The sequence below is a fragment of the Diabrotica undecimpunctata genome, chromosome 9 (assembly GCF_040954645.1).
Source record: "Diabrotica undecimpunctata isolate CICGRU chromosome 9, icDiaUnde3, whole genome shotgun sequence".
In the NCBI taxonomy this organism is placed as follows: domain Eukaryota; kingdom Metazoa; phylum Arthropoda; class Insecta; order Coleoptera; family Chrysomelidae; genus Diabrotica; species Diabrotica undecimpunctata.
The window spans coordinates 73,301,272-73,309,603 of record NC_092811.1 but is presented as its reverse complement, the minus strand read 5'-3'; the positions used below and the strand labels follow the sequence as shown (position 1 = coordinate 73,309,603).

The 8,332-nt window shown below is 31.2% G+C and overlaps 1 long non-coding RNA gene across 1 annotated transcript; it reads left to right on the top strand.

The window, feature by feature from the left end:
- Positions 1 to 3,692: 3,692 nt before the first annotated feature.
- LOC140450139 (uncharacterized) lies at positions 3,693 to 7,557 on the top strand. Its single transcript, XR_011951970.1, has 5 exons — positions 3,693 to 4,650; positions 4,704 to 4,841; positions 4,900 to 5,054; positions 5,738 to 5,917; positions 6,543 to 7,557. It is a non-coding gene; the product is annotated as an uncharacterized lncRNA (long non-coding RNA).
- The last annotated feature ends 775 nt before the right edge of the window (positions 7,558 to 8,332 follow it).

Below are 8,332 nucleotides of genomic sequence, written 5' to 3'. Positions count from 1 at the left end.
CCACTGTGTCTGATCAAGGATCTACAAATGTAGGAGCCATAAATTATTTAGTAAAATATAATGCCTCCCAAGAGAATACATTAAAAAAAATAAAATTGTATGAAATAAATGGTCACCCAATAGTGCACATATATGATCCTCCACATTTACTAAAAGGCATTAGGAACAATCTTATGACCAAAAAATTGTTTTGGAAAAAAAATAACAATCTTGTAATAGGCGATTGGGCTGACATTGTAATGACCTATGAAGTAGATAATGATATCGGAAGATTTAGAGCACTGAACAACATTCATAAGGGGCACGTTTATGCCAAATACATGAAAAAGATGAAAGTTTCTCATGCTGCTCAAGTTTTCAGCCATACGATGGCATCAATTATGAATCTCTTTTTACGAAAAGGTAAGTTTTACACAGTATACAAGAACAACTAAGTACTAACTTCACATTTATTACTGATTGTGCTGCTTTTAAAAGTATTTAAAAATACTTAATTTTCAGTACTTCACATATTGTTACATACTTTCACTTAAATAGTAAAATTTTAACACAATTTATTTATTTGGATCAATATAAAGTTTAGTTGCCAATGGGCTTTTTTCATCTGATTCAACACATCCAATTGAACTACTTTAACTTGAAAATGTAACTTTAAACAGTCACAATTAAATTTTTTATTAGATGCAGACCATTAAACTGACATTTTCAAGCAGACATAGTTCCATAGGATTTGTTTAATGGGATGGAAATGGCGCATTGAAAATATACTCTATAACTAATAGAAAGGTCCGCACGAGGAAGTTTTATGGAAAAATAACATTACCTTATAAAATGTGGTAGATATTTATAAGGTAATGTTATTTTCCAACATAACTTCCTATTTTGCAGACCCTGGCTAATGTAATTATTTTACAAAATAAATTTTGTTGCATATTGAAAACCATTACTTTTTATTGTGACATGGGAAATAAAACAAACATCATTTTTTAGGTGTATCTTCAAATGATGGCAAATTAGTGCTACAGAGAAATTCTCTCGGAACTGTTTCTGTACTACAGTTTTTTGATTCCCTTTTTGATAGTGTTAATGGACACACATTGTATCCAAGTGCAGGGAAAAAACTGAAATGTGCTGTCAAAGAAGGAAGTGGGCATATCAATTTTTGGAATACGGCCAAGCAGCATCTCAGTAAGATGCATTTTTTAAATAAAAAAAACCAACTTGTTAGGGTACCTTCCCTACATAACTGGGAGGTAACAATTAATGGACTGGAATTGGACTTAATCAGGACCCCCTGGAAAATTTCTTTGGGCAAGTTCGACAGCACGGAGGGAGGAATGTTAACCCTACCGTGCAAAATTTTAAAAACCATTTTAAAACATTGTTGGTCAACAATATGGTTAACCGGCATTCATTGTCTTCCAATTGTAAAAGGGATGGATCAACAGCGGAGTCTTTGATCAATGGTGTGAGACATTTAGTAACACAGGGTGTGGAAGAGGTATGTGATGAAGGAAACCTCAATGTTACCGAATTTGAGTTTTTGGTTTTCACCTACCATGAATCTAATTACGTGGATAAGGCTGCATTAGGACATGTGTGTGGTTTTTTGATAAAAAAGTTTAAGAATACTTTGTCAGATTGTACCATTTGCCGTTATAATTTTATTGCAAAGGAAAAACTGCCTATATGGCATGATATAACAAGTATAAAAGAGTACGAAGGGTCTTCTGATAAATTAATGTACTGCCCTGAAAAGTTTATAACGGGCCTTAGTCAAATTCAGACAATTATAAAGGAAATTTTACCTACATTTTGTTATAAAAAAAATTTAATTTCCATGATACAAGTTTTCATTAAAAAACAAGTGCAATTTAAGTTTGAGAGTTGTGAACACTTGCAAACATTACTAAATGCACTCATTGATAAATTTATTTCATTTCTTGCCTTTAATTGGGCTGAAGGGATAAATAAAGTTTTGAGTGGAAAGGGCGAATCCAAAGTAGACCCAATATATCGTAATGCAATGAAATATTACAGTGATAGGGTAAAAAGAAAAAATATTACTTAATAAAAAAACATCTATTTGCGTGTTTTATTTCATACCTGAGTCCTTATGTATAAGTGGAACAAAATCGTTTTTATTTTTGAATATTTATATCAAAGCGCATTTCAAACAATTTGCCTTTAGTCTGTTGTTTCACAGATCAAAACCAACTACAGATAGATTAACGGCATGGACAATTGTACATGCCTTTCAATATTTTAATACCTACATTAAAATTTGGTTAGGTACTCTTTTTTTTCACCGAAGAATACCTCTTAGAGATATTCTTTGAGAAGATAAGCGAAGTGCAAAATACATGACGACAAGAGATCAATTTAGATTTGCTTTACAGATTCTGAAACTAAACAGTTTACTAGAGTGGGTTTTGCAGTATAAGAGACGATTTTTGTTTTATATGCTCTTTGTGAAATTTTAATTTCTGTATGAGCCACTCTAGTAAACTGATTAGTTTCAGAGTCTGTAAAGCAAATCTAAATCGATCTCTTGTCGTCGTGTATTTTGCACTTCGACTATCTTCTTTTACATGGTGTTGTCGGCCTACAGACACGTTTGATTCGCGAGAATCATTAAATGTTGGTGATTTGGTTTCCGTATTTTGTCTGTCTGTCTGAAGAGCGATAGATTCCGAAACGGCTGTAACGAAATGGCAGATGGACAAAATATAAATCAAACTACCAATATGCCTTTATCTAAAGACTATCTAGTTTTTGCTTTTGCTTACAAATTTTAAAACCGGTTTCTATGATTCCTACTCTCATAGCATATTAATTTAATATTGTTTATTAATTACTAAATGTTTTGAGTTTGATTAAATGAAAATTATTGGTCTAATCTAATGTCTCTGAAAACTTTAAGAACTAATTTGTCACATTTATTCGAATATATAAACAGGATTAGAGTTCTCTCTGTTGATCTATTCTTGAGCATTATTAGCTTTAGTAACAGTAAATATAAAGACAATAAATCAGGTATACTATGAATAATCGTTTAGAGGCGTAAGTTGGTTGAATACCCTATATATGAAATGAACGTATAGCAATTCAATTTTCGCGCGTTTACAATACTACCAACTACACAAGGCGTTTGTCAATTAGCAAGCTCACCAACACGATAAAAATATTGATTAGTACCAGAACACTCCAACGTGGCGCTGATTATCACAACATTTTTTTTGTACAGAAGTAGGTTATCTACCCCTCCCCTAATCTGTGTCTTTGTTTTTGTATTAAAACTCCATTCGCTTAGCTCGGACAAATTTTGACAGATTCATTGTCGGAAACCTACAACACAACAATTCCTACTTCTCAGTATTAATAGCTCAAGTATCCTGCTATTACAGACTTCTTTCTTTAAAAAAAGAAGAATTATTCTAAATAGTCGAAGTGTATACTAAACCCATCAAATTTTGGGTAGTATATATTTAAAAAATATATATTTAGTTGTTATAATTTAACATAACTATTTATTATATGGTGCAGATAAATAAATATTGATTGTCGGTAATTTGCAAAGTTCTATTTTATTTACTATTTAGTTTGTTTACTATTAATATTGGCTATGAGTACGGGTGCTTGGTTGTATAATAATTTCCAGCCACTTTTAGTCTGTCAAAAACATCGAGCAAAAAGACAAAAGAGGGAATGTAAAGGTAGTGGGGGCAAAAATATTGTTAGACAGGAAGTGCCATCTTGAGAGGCCAAATTAAACAAGGAAAGAGAGTCTTTCCTTGTTTAAGAAATCAAATTTAGTTGGGTTATGTTATTATTTGTCCCAACTGTCACATGAAATCTTATTTATATTGAAGTTTTTTAACACTTGTTTCACATTTTAGACTGTTATCGTTAATATTTAATTAAAATATTCTCGTCTAAGACACATTCTGAAAACTATTTTATAGCTACTGTTAATAAGTGTCGGAAAATTTAAATTTGGCGCATTCGCATTTCCGGATATGTCCGCCATCAGAGGCCACTTTTTTGGTCGCCTTTTCATAACGATTAGATTCCCTCTTTTGTCTTTTTGCTCGATGGTCAAAAAGCATTGGTCAAAAAGTAACTAACTTCGCAAAAAAATAATTACTAAATTCACTAGACAGTTCGGACTGGGATTAGCGAACCGAGTTTATCATATTCTTTATCTATGAGTTTATCAAAGAATATGAGGATCGGTTATCGAGAGCTCTCCGTGCCGTAATAGTTACGACGAAGACAGACTGAGGACGCTGGCACGCATTGTCATTGGCATGGGCGCGGAGAAAAATCGTAACATAACCATTTAAATTATTGCTATTTAAATAAAGCTGTTGTAATCAGGGAACTGCGATTTTCTTTTTTTTAATATGGCTGTTATGTGTAAAATTTGTAAAAAAATTCTCTTCAGTCAATCATGCTTGAATAGACATAATAAAAAAGTTCACAACCAGAAAAAGACTGAAATAATAAGTTACGAGTTAAATGTGTTTATTTCGAAGTGTTTTGAATGTGCAATTTCTTTTAAATTTATTAAGGATTTACGCACACACCTACAGGACAAACACAACGTAGCAATAGAAATGATAGAGATTACGTTTAATGATTCTAAAGGTAAGTATTTGTACAACAAATTGTGTTATTAAAATAATAAAATATATTTTTAGAGTTTGACGATTGGTTGGAGGATATAAATAAAAAAGAAAAAACAGAATATGTTTTGACAAGAGGATGCAAAATGATGAAAACTGATGATGGCACTGTTAAAATGTATTATTACCACTGTAATAGAAGCTATAAGAAATGTAATGCATAAAACGTTTTGAATAATAAATGTTTTACTAAGTACTTTCAATATTACAGGTAACATTATTCAGGATGAGGTCAGAAAAAGGTTGCCAAAGATGCAAGCAAGCAAGGTTCAGAAAAACTATTGTTTTCTTGCACAAGTCAAATTATATCAAGCCAACTAAATAATGGAAAATGTATAGTTACATATTACATATTAAAACTAACAGGTAGGATATAAACCATACTTAATAGTTTTACGTATAATATAAATCGATAAAAGTATTTTTCATACAAGTTAAAACTAATTAAAGTTACGAGGAAAGAAAGAGAATGCAAAATTTTGACGCCTGTCAAAATTTTCGATGTACTTTATATGTAATCATTTTTTTCGATACCTGAGAAAACTAATAAGTATTTTTGAAAAATTTAAACGCAGAATGAAAGAATACTTTATTATCGAGGGCCGAAAGTCCCTTAGAATGAATCAAAAGTTTCTTTTTAATGAGATATTTGAAATTAAAAATCACACTAAATTTTTTCTTTATTATTAAAATATTATTTATTATTATTAACTTATTAAAATAAACATTATAGAAGTTTTCAGGGACTCTCGGCACTCGGTAATAACGTAATCTTTCATTCTGCGTTTAAATTTTTCAAAAATACTTATTAATTTTCTCAGGATTAGAAAAAAATGAATGCATGTAAAACACATTGGTGCGAAATTTTGTGCCTACGCCCTTAAAGTATAATCATTATAATACGTTATGTGAATAATATATGGATAATGTGAATAATATGAAGTGTAAATGACAATATATTTTTAGTTACTTGAAATGAAAATATTAGGCACAAAAATATTTACATCTACATAGGTACCTAGTTGTTAAATATCTCTACTTATTTACAGATCCGCTAGGCCTTCTTATGGGGACTCTGCTGTTGGATGGGTGCAAGTTCGAAGAGATAAAAATGTATGCACAGTTAAAGCTAAAGTGACACCTGAACACAATGTGAGGAAAACACAATATGCTGTAACTTGCAATATTGATGAGGAATATTCAGTGCCATGACTGTGCTGCCTCTTCAGGTAAATATTTTTAAAATGATAAAAAATGTACTAGGTAAATATCAGATTAGTTTTAGTCATGCATAGGTATATTGAGATTCTAGGATTTTAAGACTAAAAAAATGTTTTATATGTCTTTGATGCTATTTAAAAACTGTTTATGTTTATGGAATGGAATGTCTTCTTTACACGCCATCTCCACGATTAAGGTTGGCCATCATCATTGCCTATTCTAACTTTTGGCACTATACAGCCCAAAAGAGTTCATTTGAGCTGCATCCAATCCATTCTTTGAGATTTCTCAGCCAGGACAATTTTTTTCTACCTATGCTGCGTCTTCCTTGAATCTTTCCCCACATTATTAATTTTAGGAGTTCGTATCTATCACCACCTGCTGTTATAAGTATGACCCAAGTATTGCAGTTTTCTTATTTTGCTGGAATCCAGTATCTCCCTGCTTGATCTCTATTTTTCTTAGTGCTTCTTCATAGGTTATTCTGTCTATCCAGGAAATTCTTCAATATGTCCACATTTTAAATGCTTCCAATCTAATTGTAATATGGAACGTAAAGGATAGCAAATACATACTATGAAATGATATTAACTTTGGGTATAATTTATAAGTATAGCATTTACTTTGTTTTAGGTGGGTGTAAGCATTCCATAGCACTCTTGATGTGGCTTCACAGAAGGAGTGAAGAACCTTCTCCAACTGAAGTTGCTTGTTACTGGGCAGAGTAAACTTTCCAAAGTTGGAACTTCAGTTAAATACCTAACTTTAAGGATTTTGGAGCACAAGAAGAACTGAGCTCAGATGAAGAAAGCTTACTTTTTTTACAGGAAGTTGTGAACCAAGGACTAGAACATAATGTTGAGAGTCAGCTATTGAAACACTTCAAGCCTAACAGAATTTTGCAACATCTTGGACTACATCAATCGATGTTAAATTTTGTTAGCAGAAATGATTTTTCCAAAATGGCACTGAATTTTTCAGAATTTCTAGAATTCTGTTATCAGGAAATGAATCCCCAACTATGTTCTGAAGCTGCAGCAATAACCATTGAACAGTCTAATTCCGGTTTATGGTTTGACCTGCGATATGCAAGAATAACTGCATCAAAATTTTATGATGCAGCACACTGCAAAAAATCAGATGGTTCCCTGGTTAACCAAATACTTGGTGTAACCAAACTTCCTGCTACCGAAGCCATGTCTCGAGGAAAAAGGCTTGAGGATGCTGTAATTAAAGCTTTAGAAAAATAATTAAAGATAAAACTCAGTCATATTGGGTTATAATTAAATCACAGGCATCCAATATTTGGGACTTCTCCAGATGCTATATCTGAAGAATTTGTAGTTGAAATAAAATGTCCTCAATCTGAGAAAACTATTTGTAACTATTTAATAAAAAATATGGAAATTACAGCAAAATACAAAGCTCAAGTGCAGCTACGGATGTTTCTATGTAAGAAACAAAAAGCATTATTTTGTGTTGCAGATCCTGATTTTGAGGAAAATTTAAAATTTTTTGATATATGGGTACCATATGATGAAGAATACATAAAGATGTTAATGGATGCTGCAGAAAACTTCTGGCAATATAATATATTTACACATTTATGTAACTCATTCAAAAAATGATAATATATTTATATACAGCATGATCAGTTTCACTTTGTATTTAACATTTGGATGCGAACTGGTGTTGACATTCAGTTTTTCCAAATTTTTTAAATTTTATTTTGGTAACGTCTCGCCAAGTAAAATGCCTTCATAGTACCAAAATAAAATTCAGAAAGTAAGGAAAAACCGAACGTCAACAACAGTACACATCCAAATCTCAAATACAAAGTGAATCTATTTGTGCTGTATAAATATGTGAAGCCTCATTTACTACAAACTACTGTTGTGTGTTAGTTGGTGATTTTAATATTGACTTTTTGGCTAGTAATTTCTATGGTAAAAAATTGTTTTCGGCTTATGGGATAAAACAATATATTAGTGATCCTATCCGTATTACTGACACTAGTAAAACTTTGGTAGATTATGTACTTTCTAATCAAAATAATATAAGTGTTTGGGTTTACGATTGTCCAAAAATTACTGATTATTTCGTTATTTCAGTAAATATCTCCAATAATAATAGTTATAATATATCTGATGGTAATATATCAAAGTTTAGAAATTTATGTAATCAAAACTTAGATAAAATCAAAACTAATCTTATCATTTGTCACTTTAATTTAAATTCTGTTGATGTTAATATCATTTACCAGGAAATTTTGCAAAATTGTGAAAATGTAATCAATGGCATAATATCAATTTTAACATGCCAGTTTCAATCAAAATTACCTTGGTTTGATTATAACGTATTTAAACAAATTAAACAATGTGATAGGGCTTATATAGATTTTAAAAAATGTTTTGATGTCATTG